The sequence below is a fragment of the Nerophis ophidion genome, linkage group LG26 (genome assembly GCF_033978795.1).
Source record: "Nerophis ophidion isolate RoL-2023_Sa linkage group LG26, RoL_Noph_v1.0, whole genome shotgun sequence".
In the NCBI taxonomy this organism is placed as follows: Eukaryota; Metazoa; Chordata; class Actinopteri; order Syngnathiformes; family Syngnathidae; genus Nerophis; species Nerophis ophidion.
In genome coordinates, this window is record NC_084636.1 from 21,183,944 (window position 1) to 21,198,382 (window position 14,439).

Below are 14,439 nucleotides of genomic sequence, written 5' to 3' on the forward strand. Positions count from 1 at the left end.
AGCCCACAAAACGGCGCATCCGGAAGCCACTGTCAGAAAGCATCATCTATGCAACATTTTGACGAAAGGAAGTGTTTTAAATTTAGAAAAAAAACATATGAGCCCTTTAATGCGCCTTACAATCCGTATGAAAATAAACCTGAATAGACCCGCTCATCAGCAGTGCGCCTTACAGTCCGGTGCGCCCTATGGTCCGAAAAATACGGTATTTCTGTTTATAATTGTATTTGCCTTCTTCTAAATGTCATGCATCTGTAAAGCACTTTGCATACGATTTGTGCTCTTTAAATAAATGACATTATGTAGTTTAAATACTGACTTTATCTAAAGCCTGTAGTTTGGTTTCACATCCTGAGACACAACATCCTTACAAAAGTTTACATGGTTCTACTATTCAATCTTAATATTATTCATAGTTGTGTGTTCATATACATGAATCAATCTGCACTCATGCAAATAGCTAAGTCATTGTGAAGTAGAGGTTTAGTGCCTGAGCTCAGGGTCTACAGCCTTTACAGGTTCCCCATCTCCATAACAAGTTTCCACAATGGTTTGTACGCCAACCGCCCTCCATCCCTGTCCTGCTAAAGTAAGAGCATCCCACTGCCTGTACACTATAAATGAAGCTTGCTCGGATGAAACGCAAAACGACTGCTACGACAGTCCAAGCAGTTCAGTTGCAATTGATTCAATGCACTGACAATCCTGAGTCTAAGTACAAAGGTGCACAATTTTGAGCCAAAGTAATGTAGGATTGTTTGACAATAAAATAGTTTGACTCAAAGGGAACTGAAAAGTATCAGTAAAACATTGAATTAATACATCTGGTATGGAAGGTTGCTTCATTGCGAATTGATGGTTTTTCAAGAACATATGTGTGGAGAGGCGGAGCCGGCGGTCCGACAGCGAGGCAGGGCACACCGCAGTCTGCTGCAAGATGGCGGCGAGGAGGCGTGGCCGGCGGTCCGACAGCGAGGCAGGGCACACCGTAGCCCGCTGCAAGATGGTGGCGAGGAGGCATGGCCGGCGGTCCGACAGCGAGGAAGGGCACACCGGCGGCGAGGAGGCGTGGACGGAGAGCAAGCGGCAAGGCGGCCGGAATCGACCCCGCAAATATTACCAGGTGCGTGGATCGCCCAGCTGGGCACAATTAAATAATCCTCTCACACTGTGTAAAAGGGCGGCAGCCGGAAACGTGAGAGGGAGAGGCAGAGAAGAGAAAGAGCCAGCGAGAAGCGGATGCAGAGAGAGAGCGAAAGAGAGCGCAAGGAAGATGACGACGCACCCGGCTGAAAAGCTGGAGCGGAGAAGCGAGCAGAAGAAAACGGCAAGGCTGAAAAGCAACACGGAAGAGACTCTGGTATATAAAAATAAAAGAAGTCCAAACCTCCCCGCAAGAATGGCATTCCTTGGTGGTCCTTGGAACCCGCACGACGGCTTGAGTATGTCACAATATGGTTGGGCTAATACTGTCACGGCCTGGGCGCATCCCAATGCTCATTCATCTGTGCGCACCTCCAAGTGCACACCTGCGCGCGCCACTCTGGCTACAGCAATTAATCTGCAATCATTCAGCACTCAACACACCTGTCACTGATGAGCACCTTGGGCTTCTTAAGCCAGAGCAAACCCGCATTCCGGGCCAGAACGTGGCTCATCATCATAATCGGCGGTCACTCGAAGCAAGTATGACGGTAATCCTGGTAGGGGGGTATCCCTTTATGGAGGATGCCTGTGCGTGACTTTTTTTTTAACATGGGGAGACTGGTGCACAGACAGTCATTACACAATATTTGACAGATCCGGGTCAGGGTCCATCGGCATGGAGTCCAAGACGACTGGGGATCCTTTTCTGCTGCAGCTTTCATCCGCCATCCCAGCCCTTGTGACGCTCCATGGGGTTAGCAGTCATCCTCCGCCTGTTCCACCGTTGAGGTCTTGGGTTGTTATTTCCCCATAACTGGGCCCAGATGGATGTGGGGGGGCTTTCTTCTGCCACCACAGGCGTTATGGTAGTTCTTACATCTACCGTCTTCCGCCTGCTCCTCAGCTGTTGAGGTCTTCACCGTACCCCTGGCTAGGGGGCAGTCAGATGCTAGGCCTTTGGCAAGGGCTACCTGGATTAACAGTAGTAAAGGGGTTAACCTCCTAGTGCCCCAAGACCCCATAGAGGATGCACTTTAACGTCATGCCCAGGACAAAGAACGTAGCTACCTGTTCCGTACAGTAAGCCGACTCGTCTCTAGCTCTACGTGTACTCTTTCTATCTCTGTGTTTCTCTCCCTTCGTGTTTATTTGTTTTGAGTCCCTTATCGCCATCCTGCAGCATTCCTCTGTTTCCTGATCACGAGCAGTGTGTCTCGTTGCCCCGTATTCCCTCTGGTTCCCCTGGATGCCTCTTTAGATCTCAATTAATTGGATTAATAACACGCCTCATTTCCTGTGCATTAATAAATAGAGCTAAAACTATGTCCCTGCATCTGTACTGTGTTCTTATTCCAACCCCTATACCCTAATAAATACCACAAATGAAAAAAATCTACAAAACTTTACGCAGCAGTAATTTTCTTTTTTTTTATTATTTCTCTCCTAATTATTTTCTCACGCGTTTTTCAGTAAACAGTCCAGGAATTTTGATGACAAATTTTCAAGCAAGCATATCACGTGTGTATGTAAAAATGTGTACAATCAAGTGCAAAATACATGAAGGTCTGAGTTTAATTATACAAAGTGGTAACTCAATTTACTAGTTTAAAAAGTTTTGTGATATAGGTCTTATCTCAAAACACAACTAATTAATGTCTTCCATCTAAAATTAATTGAAATCAATTGGATTGGTGTTTGCATGTAACATGTATTTAAAATGTTTTTTGTTGTTGTTTTTTTTATACAAAAAATAGGTAATAATGTATAGCATTTACCTGTAAGAGTTGACTTCTTGGGTATCTCCTTCCAGCTGCCTCCACACAGTCTTAGTAAATCGCACGCAACACGCCCACTAGTAGTAGACGCTATTTTAAAAATTCCACACGCTGTTTAGTGCGAGGTACTTCAATTTTGGTTGATTTTCATAAGGTGTAAGCTATAATAATCGAAATTATATCAAAAGAAGTCCTGAAATACCTTGAGTTACATGTTATGAACATATGTCTTACTAGTTTTGTCTTGTAGATCGAATTGCTGGAATAAACAAACCCGTGCATAATATTAACATGTTTTGAGTTTCACCTGAAATCTGTTGTAGAAGCTAAAGTCAAATCAAATTTTACAACTAATATGTTATTTAGAGTTATGTTTTGCAGCTCCAAGCTGTATTTCTTACAGACGAAAGGGGGCAAAATGTTTCTTTTGACAGTAAAGGCTGTCAACCCATGGGCTAAAAGCCACAAAAAAACTCCAGCTGCTTCCCCGTCAAATACACTATCAGCAGCTTTTACATATTTTCACAGATAAAGGTTTGCAGTTTTCAAAAACATTTTAAAATTTTTGACTGACATTAGTCAGTCTGCTTCAGTATGCTGCAGACTAGCAGAGATACACTGAAATTGCTTTGACAAGTCGACAAAAATGCTCAGTTTCTTTCATTCGATAAATATCGTTTTTTTTCAGCACTCTTCTTCACGTTCATTTTAAAAAGCAAAACAATTTGCTGAGGCACTGCTCTTTATCGAGAAAAAAAAAAAAAAAAAGGTTTAAAGTTTGGCCAGTGGGTCACTGTACAATTTAAACTCCAACAAATGTTTGAAGCACAAATACAACAAAAAGAAACTTAGTTGCAAGTAAAAAAAAAAAAAAAAAGTTTATCATTTTCCTCAGTTTTCCGTTATGTATCAAAACAACAAAATTAAAGATCATACATCACGTGTGTACGTATAAAGGTGTACAATTAGCTCCTCGTCCAACTTGGGAAGGTTTGGCCGTGGGAAATTCGGATGTCTAGTAACTCAATAATAACTGTACGGCTTGAATGAAGCCTGTAAATATAACCGCTGGTATGAAAAATGGTTCCATCGCTGATTGTTGGTTGTGCAAAGAAACAAGTTTTGCTCAAACGAGGGATGGCAACCTACAGCTCTGCAGCTTCATGTGGCTATTCAGTTTCAAGTCTCGGCTCCCTTTGCAGAGCTTGGTGTTTAATACCACAGTAGAGAAAAAATTTGCATTTTTTAAAAGAGCTCTATAATTTATTATAACTACCCACTTTGTAGTCCTGACTCGTGATTGGGTGGACACAGAAGGCAAAGGAAAGGGGAGGAGGATTAAAATTGTGCGGGGTGATGTAATTTTCTTGTGTCCAATTCCCAGTGGTATGCTAAACAATGAATACAGTGCAACGGAAAAAAAGAAAAATCTCATTAGAAAATACTTTCATTCTGCACGAACAGAATTCTCTGCCTTCACTGTCAACAACGCGGGCTTAACTGCGTACTTGATGTGTGTCGAGAAATTGACAAACAAGGAATGTAACGTTGGAAGGCTTTTTCAAAACACAGCACTTTTGTAAAAGCAGTCCTTAATGTTTAGAGTTGGCGTACACGTGCACTTCTGTTTGTTGTGTAGGTGAAAATTGTTACATTTGCAAAAATACATTATTATCAGCACTTCAACTTCAAAGGTGATATAAACTCATTAAGGGCAAAAAAGGATTTGTCAAGTCTTTGTTTTTAATTTTGATGATCATGGCTTATAGTTTTTGAAAACCCCCAATTTTATGAGATTTTCATAAGCTGTAAAGCTATAATCATCAAAATAAGGCCTGGAATATCTTCAGTTGCATGTTATGAGCCTATGTCTAAGCTTTAATGATCCACAAGGGAAATTGTTCCACACATAAGCTCATTTACAAAGGATTGAAAGGATAAGGATGGAAAGGATAATAAAGGTATAAAGAAGACTAAAATGTATCTTAGTAGCAATATAAAATAAAACATGTAATATTTACATATTAAAGTTAAAGTACCAATGATTGTCACACACACACTAGATGTGGCGAAATGATTCTCTGCATTTAACCCATCACCCTTGATCACCCCCTTGGAGGTGAGGGGAGCAGTGGGCAGCAGGGGTGCCGCGCCCGGGAATCATTTTTGGTAATTTAACCCTCAATTCCAACCCTTAACGCTGTATATATACATTATATAATGTATACTGATATATTGTATTGTTATGTTATATAATATATAGAATATGTAACAAATCCCAATTACCATGTGCAATATTACAGTATATTTAACAGCTGCAGCAAAAAAAGGGCTGCATAAAATAGTGAGTAGATCCAGCAGAAAGGGCTTCACGGTGGCAGAGGGGTTAGTGCGTCTGCCTCACAATACGAAGTTCCTGCAGTCCTGGGTTCAAATCCAGGCTCGGGATCTTTCTGTGTGGAGTTTGCATGTTCTCCCCGTGAATGCGTGGGTTCCCTCCGGGTACTCCGGCTTCCTCCCACTTCCAAAGACATGCACCTGGGGATAGGTTAATTGGCAACACTAAATTGGCCCTAGTGTGTGAATGTGAGTGTGAATGTTGTCTGTCTATCTGTGTTGGCCCTGCGATGAGGTGGCGACTTGTCCAGGGTGTACCCTGCCTTCCGCCCGATTGTAGCTGAGATAGGCGCCAGCGCCCCCCGCAACCTCGAAAGGGAATAAGCGGTAGAAAATGGAAAAATGGATCCAGCAGAAAATATACATTATAAACAAAGAGAGGAAGCTCACATAGAAGCGGTCAGGTTATAGACAAATTAGTTTTATCTTGTAAATCGAATTTCAATTTTTTGAGTTTCACCTGTAATCTATTGTAGTAGGTAAAGTCAAATCAAATATTAAAACTAATATGTTATTTAGAGTTATGTTTTGCAGCTCCAAGCTGTATTTTGTTTTAAAAATATTTTCTTTCCTTAAAACTTGCCCTGTTTCTCAGGGAGTAATTCTTGATAAAAGAAAATTCAAGCAGAGACATCGCATGTGTATCTATGAATGTGTAATTGGTGCTTATCCAAACTACGATGGTTTGACCATAAAAGATTCCAATGATCTAATCAATTATGAACTTAATGAAATAGATAAAGCATCTAATTATCACCTTTGGTATGTGGTGTGCTTTCATTAATTGTTGGTTTTGCAAAGAAACACGTTTGAGGTAAAAAGCACAAACATTTTTTACAAGTTTCTCTTTCCAAAGATGACGTCCTTTTGTTTGTTTTCGACGTCCTGCCGCGTTAATCACTCTATAAAAGCAGTGTGGCGTAAGCGGTTATTTCGCTGTATTGTGTTTTTCCCTCTCATTCTTATCATTATCGATCGGAATGACACATTTCGCAAGCCTACACGTCACGTGTGCATGTAGAAAAGGTGTAATTAGTGCTAATCCAAATTAGAATACGCATAATACACTGATCTCACGAGACAAGATGAGACTATTAGGTATTTCAGAAGGAGACAATATTTTAACTTTAAAGGGAGGTAAAGTGGGGACAATTCCAATTGCCCTGGCAAGTGGTGCAGGTGGGGAGGCCTGGGGTCCCAGAATTCCTGACCGTGCCCCTGTTTTAAAGAGGACTCCGAGTACAAGGATTGCACAAAGAAACATTTTTTTAATTCGCCTGGGTCACAAAACGCATAACCTTGTAACTGTAGGACTGGTGTCCAGTGTGTTAGGGTTACTTTTCTGTAGCGCCTATGCATCCATGTTGACATTTTAGCGTGCCTGGACATACTCGCGCCGTGTTAGCGGTCAAACTCAAATGTGGAAAAGTGATGTGTGAGCAAAGCACTTAATGTGCGGTTCCAATTCCTTGGTCACGGCCAGACACATAGAGCCTGATTTACTAAAGGTTTGCATGTACTAAAACACGACAGGACTTAAAGGGGTACTGCACTTTTTTATTTTATTTTGCCTATCATTCACGATCATTATGAGGGACATGACGACAATTTTTTTTTTCAAGCATTTTAAATAATAAATAAACATATATCTTTTGAAAGAAAAAAAAAAAAGTAGAGATGTCCGATAATATCGGCAGTCCGATATTGTCCGATAAATGCTTTAAAATGTGATATCGGAAATTATTGGTTTCAAAAAATAAAGTTTATGACTTCAATATGACTGTACGGAGCGTAGGGAGAAATACAGAGCGGAAATAAACCTTAAAGGCACTGCCCTTGAGTGCCGGCCCAATCACATACTATCTACGGTTTTTCACACACTTTGCATACTTGGTCAACAGCCATACAGGTCACACTGAGGGTGGCCGTATAAAACAACTTTAACACTGTTACAAATATGCGCCACACTGTGAACCCACACCAAACAAGAATGACAAACACATTTCGGGAGAACATCCATACCGTAACACAACATAACCACAACCGAACAAATACCCAGGATCCCTTGCAGCACTAACTCTTTCGGGACACTAAAATATACAGACTCCCGCTACCCCCACCTCAACCACACCTCACTCCAACCCGGCCAACCTCAACCTCCTCATACTCTCTCAGGGAGAGCATGTCCAAAATTCCAAGCTGCGGTTTGGAGGCATGTTAAAAAAAATAATGCACTTTGTGACTTCAATAGTAAATATGGCAGTGCCATGTTGCCGTTTTTTTCCTTAACTTAAGTTGATTTATTTTGGGAAAACCTTGTTACATTGTTTAGTGCATCCAGCGGGCCATCACAACAAAATTAGGCATAATAATGTGTTAATTCCACGGCTTTATGTATATCGGTATCGGTTGATATCTGAATCGGTAATTAAGAGTTGGACAATATCGGATATTGGCAAAAAAGACATTATCGGACATCTCTAATTTTAAGTGCACTTTACAGTCCGGAAAAAAATGGTATGTATTTTTTTGCGTCTTAAGCGGACTAAGTGTGGCTTCTCGCCAATGAGCGCACTTTTGACGGTACACAAGAAAATGTAGATGCATTGCACAACTGCTACTCCATCCATGCATCCATCCATCCATGCATCCATCCATCAATATTGCTGCTAAAATGCCCATAAAAAGTGGTACATGTTTCTTGCCTGTTTGAAAACATAGCAAAACGCCACAATAAGCATAACATGAATGTGCAGTAAATGAGTGGCTCCCTGGTGATGCATTGTATAGTACACACAAAAATCCTTATTTAAATAAGGCGGTCTGCGGTCTACAAACGCACAGACAGTCTTAGTAAATCACACACAGCACGCCCACTAATAGTAGACGCTATTTTATAAATTCCAGACTCTGTTTAGCGTTAGGTATTTGCACTTTGGTTGGTTTTCATAAGGTGTAAACTATAATCCTCGAAATTATATCAAAAGAAGTCCTGAAATACCTTCAGTTCCATGTTATGAGCATATGTCTTACTAGTTTTGTCTTGTAGATCGAATTGCTGGAAAAAACAAACCCTTGCATGATATGAACATGTTTTGAGTTTTACCTGTAATATGTTGTAGAAGCTAAAGTTAAATAAAACATTAAAATTAATATGTTATTTAGAGTTATGTTTTGCAGCTCCAAGCTGTATTTCTTACAGACGAAAGGGGACAAAATGTTTCTTTTGACAGTAAAGGCTGTCAACCCTTGGGCTAAAAGCCACAAACATTTAATTTTGTCTTTCCTTAAAATGTTCCCTGTTTCTCAGGGAGTTTTTCCTGATAAAGGAAAATTCAAGCATACGTATCTGTAAATGTGTAATTGGTGTTAATCCAAATTATAATGGTTTGACCATAAAATATTCCAATGATCTAATCAACAATGAACTTAATTGAATAGATTAAGTATCTAATTATTACCTTAGTAGTGTGCTTTCATTAATTGTTGGTTTTGCAAGGAAACACGTTTGAGGTAAAAAGCACAAACATTTTTTACAAGTTTCTTTTTACGTAGATGACCTCCTTTTGTTTGTTTTTGACGTTCTTCCACGTTAATCACTCTACAAAAGCAGTGTGGCGTAGGCTGGTTATTTTCTAATTATTTCGCTCTTTTGTGTTTTTCCCTCACATTGTCATCATTATCGATCAGAATGACACATTTCGCAAGCCTACACGTCGCGTGCGCATGTACAGTATAAAAGGTGTAATTGGTGCTAAGAAAACACATAATGCACTTATCTCACGAGACAAGATGAAACAATTAGGTATGTCAGAAGGAGACGATATTTTAACTTTAAAGGGAGGTGTTGACATTTTAGCGTGCCGTGTTGGCGGTGGAATTCAAATGCAGAAAAGTGGCCATGCCGGTTTGATGTGTGAGCAAAGCACTTTTTTTTTTTTGTCCTGTCCAGCTTCTCAGGCAAATCATATGTTGATGTAGATGCCCATATCGGCTGTTCAGATTTACTTTACAAAAGAGAAGTGTAGGATACCTCTCTTGTTGCCTTATTTGAATTTGACTTTATTAAATGTATTTATATAATCATTTGGTGCAGCCGGGCCGGAGCAGGATGGGATAGAAAGAGAAAAAAAGGAAGACAGAGGGGGAAATTGTGGGGATAAGAGGGGGATTAGACAGAGAGACAAAAACGACAACAGTAAATACAACAATAACAACAACAACAATAGAACAACACCAGCACATACAATATGTACAAATATGATCGTAAAAGTTATAGCAAATAAGCAGTTAGTGAAATAAATAATATAGTAATGACGATGAGCATTTTTACACTAAAACTGGAGCAATACAAATACCAATTGAAAAAGCGCTATTGATCATGAACAAAACCAATAGTTTACTTCTATTATCAACAATAAAGTTGTTCAAATGCAACAATACGTATACATAATGATAGCTAGAAAGATAATAAAAAAAACAAATAAATGGAAAAAAAAAAAAAAGAAAAAAAAGAAGGAATACCGAAAGATGAAAGGGAAGAGAGAGAGGCAACCTATATTAATCTTGTAGATTGTTATAGTAACAATGGTTTAAGCTCTGTCAATATGCCTTGTGTTACCCAGTTTACCCTAGGGCAACAACGTTGATATATGTGTGATGAAACATGATTATGTGCATGAGTGTATGTATGTATATGTACTTGTATATGAACAGAATGTGTATATGAATGTTTGTACAGTAAATGTATATGTACAGTATATGTATGTTTGTTTGTACAGTAAATGTATATGTACAGTATATGTATGTTTGTACCGTGAATGTGCGCGTGGATGGACGGACTTGGAGTATGTAGGTATGTAATGTATTTATGTATGTATGTGGGAGCGTAGGTACCAATGTATGGACGTTTGTATGTATGAATAACGGTGTGTGTGTGTGTGTGTGTGTGTGTGTGTGTGTGTGTGTGTGTGTGTGTGTGTGTGTGTGTGTGTGTGTGTGTGTGTGTGTGTGTGTGTGTGAGTGTATGTGTGTTTGTATGTACAATATATTTGACCCCCAGTGTGCGTGGGAGCCAGAGTGCGGATCCAGCCGCCCACAGAGCCCAACCCAATTAGCAGGTGTGGCGCCCAGGGAACCAGGGACCACCCGCCCCACGCAGCCAGGGCGGCCAGCGGCGGGAACCCCAGAGCCCGGCCCACCGCGCCGCCCGAGCAAAGCACTTAATGTGCGGTTCCAATTCTTTGCTCACGGCCAGACACATACAGTAGAGCCTGATTTACTTAAGGTTTGCATGTACTAAAACATGACAGGAGTTAAAGGGGAACTGCACTTATTTATTTTATTTTGCCTACCATTCACGATCATTATGAGGGACATGACAATTTTTTTTTTAATGTATTCTAAATATTAAATAAATGCGATCAAAAGTCAGCTTACAATGGAGCTTATGGGAGCCGTTCAGTTCTGCATATAGAGCCCCTAAAAAACATTCAAACACCTCCATTAGTTTTTTTACATATATGTAATGTACTAAAAGGCACATTTATAATAACATTTAACAATTATGTATTTTGATCATTTTAAGCATTCGCAGCGCATTAATTTAAAAAATCAATTCTATTTTGTATCTTTATTATGACTTGTGTGATTTATTTTCATTCCATATTAGTTTCCACTACCACACCTTAAGTTGAAGTCCTTAAAGGCCTACTGAAATGAGATTTTCTTATTTAAACGGGAATAGCATGTCCATTCTATGTGTCATACTTGATCATTTTGCGATATTGCCATATTTTTGCTGAAAGGATTTAGTAGAGAACAACTTTTGGTCGCTAATAGAAAAGCCCTGCCTTTACCGGAAGTATGTGCGCGTGACGTCACGAGTTGCAGGGTTCCACACATATTCCTATTGTTTTTAATGGGAGCCACCAGCAGTAAGAGAAATTCGGACCGAGAAAGCGACAATTTCCCCAAGAATTTGAGCGAGGATGAAAGATTTGTGAATTAGGATAGTGAAGGAATAGAAAAAAAAAAAAAAAAAAAAAGTAACGGTTCCGGGCGACGGCAGTGTGAGCGTTTCAGATGTAATTAGACACATTTACTAGGATAATTCTGGAAGATCCCTTATCTGCTTATTGTTTTAATAGTGTTTTAGTGAGATTTTAAAGATTGTAAAGACATACCTCGAGGTCGGATGACTGCGGTGAACACACACTGTCTCAGAGAGAAACCGAGGAGCCAAGCTCACAGCTGCTGCGGGACGTCTTCGGTAAGATATATATCACAATTTCCCCATCCAAAAACATGCTGGTGGAAGTAGAGAAAACATGTTTACTGCTTCACAACAAACAAAGAAACACCGGCTGTATCTCGGTGCTAAAGACAGCTGCAATCCACCGCTTTCCACCAACAGCATTCTTCTTTATAGTCTCCACTATTAAATGAACAAATTGCAAAAGATTCAGCAACACATATGTCCAAAATACTGTGTCGTTATGCCATGAACAGAGACGACTTTTAGCTGTGTGTCGTGCAGCACTAATATTTCCTTACAGTCCGTGACGTCACGCGTATGCGTCATCATTCCGCGACGTTTTCAACAAGAAACTCGCGGTAAATTTAAAATTCCAATTTAGTAAACTAAAAAGGCCGTATTGGCATGTGTTGCAATGTTAATATTTCATCATTGATATATCAATCAATCGATCAATGTTTACTTATATAGCCCTAAATCACTAGTGTCTCAAAGGGCTGCACAAACCACAACACAAACCACTACGACATCCTCGGTAGGCCCACATAAGGGTGACCCAGTGGGACGTCGGTGACAATGATGACTTTGAGAACCTTGGAGAGGACGAAAGCTATATATAATATATAATATATAAACTATCATACTGCGTGGTCGGTAGTAGTGGGTTTCAGTAGGCCTTTAATCTCGTTGTATGCAAATATAATGACAATAAAGTACATTGTATTTTATTCTATTCTAAATGCATCACACCAATTGCTTTTTTTCCCTTCATCACAGATTAATAATCCCAGCAGATTTAATGAGAGCCAACAAACATAATAAAGCATCCCGTACTGTACCATGTCTGCCATCATTAGGATGCCGACTGCTGGGATGTTCATATATTCCCATTTAGGTAAAAGAATTATCATAATCCTCGGAAAAAAAACGGGGTGAGGGTGTGGGGGAACAAGCTCTTTTTGTGTCGTTCTTGCAAGTTCCAGGTTTTAAATTTGCTGTCAAAGTGTCCCAATTTGTCAGATTACCTACTCAGACATCTCATGTCCAGGTGAGATGCATTAGAATAAACTTACAGGGAGCAGGGACAAGAAAAAACAGCAGCCCACTCGATGATGTAAACATAGGCAGGCACACATGGAAGTGATTAAGTCGCCGCTATAAATAGTTTGCGTTAGCGCTTATGTTAACAATATCACTGATATATATATATATATATATATATATATATATATATATATATATATATATATATATATATATATATATATATATATACATATATATATATATACACACACACACATACACACACTGTATTTTCGGAGTATAAACCATATTTAAAATCCTTTAATTTTCTCAAAAATCGACAGCGCACCTAATGTAGGGAATACTGTTTTATTTGCACATGGTGTAGTGATAAGTGTGACCAGTAGATGGCAGTCACACAGAGATACGTGTGGACTGCAATATGACGCCAGTAAACACCACCAAAACTTTAAATGTTCCTTTGAGAATATAAAACATTACGCACAGCGCTCAAAAATCTGTCCAAATGTTTTAGTGTGACTTTGGCAAGTTACGAAACAGCACCGCTTGATGGATTGTCGGAGCATCACGGCTACAGTAGTCAGACGTGATGTGCTACAATATACAGTATTACTATGGTGTGTGTATAAGGACCGCAAAATGGCACCTGTTAGCAGACATTATCTGGCGTTTTGTTTTGCAATATTGTACATAACAGACTCTTCTTACCTACTGTTACCTGCTGATGTGTATTTGGGATCTGCATAAGTCCTGAAAATTTGCCAGTGCCCGACACCATAGTCAATAAGCTTCTTCTATTTCTTTAAAATACGGTAAAATTTGAGTTAGGAACTGTAAATGAGATATTGTTGGCCCTTTTTGAATGGTTATCGGCTTTTACGGGCGGAATAGTGGAGCTCCCATTTGCTCCGCTATAAGCACACTCTTATTTACGTTTGTTTAATATTTAGAATGCATTACAAAAATCCATCCGTCGTCATGTCTTTCATGATTGTGAAGGATAGGCAAAATTCCACAAACAAGTGCAGTTCCCCTTTAAGGGGTTGATTACAACAAATTAAATTGCTGCGTTTTGGTGTCCTTAAGTATCTTTTTAATAGAGTTGTTTTTTTTTCAAATAGTGTATTTTATCAAAATATTACTTATATGAAAAAAAAAAACGTATTTATGTGTGCATTTTTTTGCATCTTGAGCGGACTAAGTGCAGCCTCTCGCCAATGAGGTGGGTGTATTCAATGTAGTTGCATTGCACAACTGCTACTCCATCCATCCATCCAACCATCTATACTGCTGCTAAAATGCCCCTAAAAAAAGGTACATGTCTCTTGCTTGTTGAACACAGCAAAACGCCACAAAAAGCATGATAACATGAATGTGCTGTAAATGAGTGTCTCTGTAGTGATGCCTTATTTCAATAAAGTGGGTTGCCCCATTCTACAATTGCACATACAGTCTTAGTAAATCGCCCACTAATAGTACATGCTATTTTATAAATTCCCCACGCTGTTTAGTGTGTGGAGTTTGCATTTTAGAGAATCAGGCCAACACTGTGAGCTTAAATTAAAATGAAAAAATAACAACAAAACAACTAACTTAAACCGCGTTCTTCCCGTTTCTCTTAATGAGAAATATTGCCACTTTTTAATATTGCTAAATCTCCTGACCTCACCACAGCCCTGGTTTTGGCATAAGAAGATTCACATTTGCAAATACCTAACCCCTTTTGAAGGACTGGCCTATCAGATTTCATGTTTTATTATGGGGTGACCAATAAAAGATTGTTTAAACAATGCATGCTTTAATGCGCAGGGTTATGAT

General features: G+C 39.4%; 1 long non-coding RNA gene across 1 annotated transcript; it reads right to left on the minus strand.

Moving 5' to 3' along the window:
• Nucleotides 1-1,704: 1,704 nt before the first annotated feature.
• Nucleotides 1,705-3,697, minus strand: LOC133543594 (uncharacterized). Its single transcript, XR_009804419.1, has 2 exons — nucleotides 2,922-3,697; nucleotides 1,705-2,117 (listed from the first exon to the last, which is right to left on the minus strand). It is a non-coding gene; the product is annotated as an uncharacterized LOC133543594 (long non-coding RNA).
• Nucleotides 3,698-14,439: the final 10,742 nt, after the last annotated feature.